This window comes from Plasmodium fragile (genome assembly GCF_000956335.1).
Source record: "Plasmodium fragile strain nilgiri unplaced genomic scaffold supercont1.10, whole genome shotgun sequence".
In the NCBI taxonomy this organism is placed as follows: Eukaryota; Apicomplexa; class Aconoidasida; order Haemosporida; family Plasmodiidae; genus Plasmodium; species Plasmodium fragile.
In genome coordinates this window covers 402,559-403,386 of record NW_012192590.1, presented here as the reverse complement: position 1 = coordinate 403,386, position 828 = coordinate 402,559, and positions in this window count along the sequence as shown.

Here is an 828-nt window from a genome sequence, read left to right as displayed (position 1 = left end):
AAATGAAAAGCCTTTTTCTTTTTTTAAGCGTACTTTTTTTTTTTTTTTTTTCAAGTTGGATTAAAATCTTTTAAAATTTTCCTATTGCATTTTTTTTTTTTTTTTTTTTTTTTTTGGTGACTTTTGTTGCTTTATTCTTTTTATTTTAATTTTGCCACACTTTCCCCCATCACACCGCGTACAACAGTCACCTGTGCATGCAACGTGTGCACGCCTCATGTCACACTCTTACATACGCAGTAGTAAATATATATATATATGTATATGCATAAATATATGCGTCTTAAGAACAAACATTATAAATTGCATGCAAATTATTTATTACATGTTAAATGCATTTTTTTTATGTACACCTTTTCGAAGGGAGATCGACGCTATGCCCACGCGATGAAAAAAACCAACTCTCTCACAACCTTTTCAAACTGGCTCCATCCTTTTTTAATTTTTTTTTTTTACATTCCCTTTCGACTTCCACTTGGACTGTATGACACCACAGGTGCATTTTTTGCAGAAATTGCTTTTTGTTCAACCCACTACATGGGTAAAGCGTCGTCCGTAGCGGGACAGGGAGCAAAATATAAAAGCGCGCATAATGTGGTTGTGTTGCTGGCCTTTGTACTTTTACATATGTACATGCATTAATGCAACACGTTTTATACATATACATATATATACATATACATATATATACATATATATATATATATATATATATATATATATATATATATACATACCTTTGACAAAGGCATTGCTCCTTTGCGTAAGCAACAACCCGTCCAGAACCATCCTTTGTGCCCCCTGCATGTACGGGACCAGCCGTTCAAC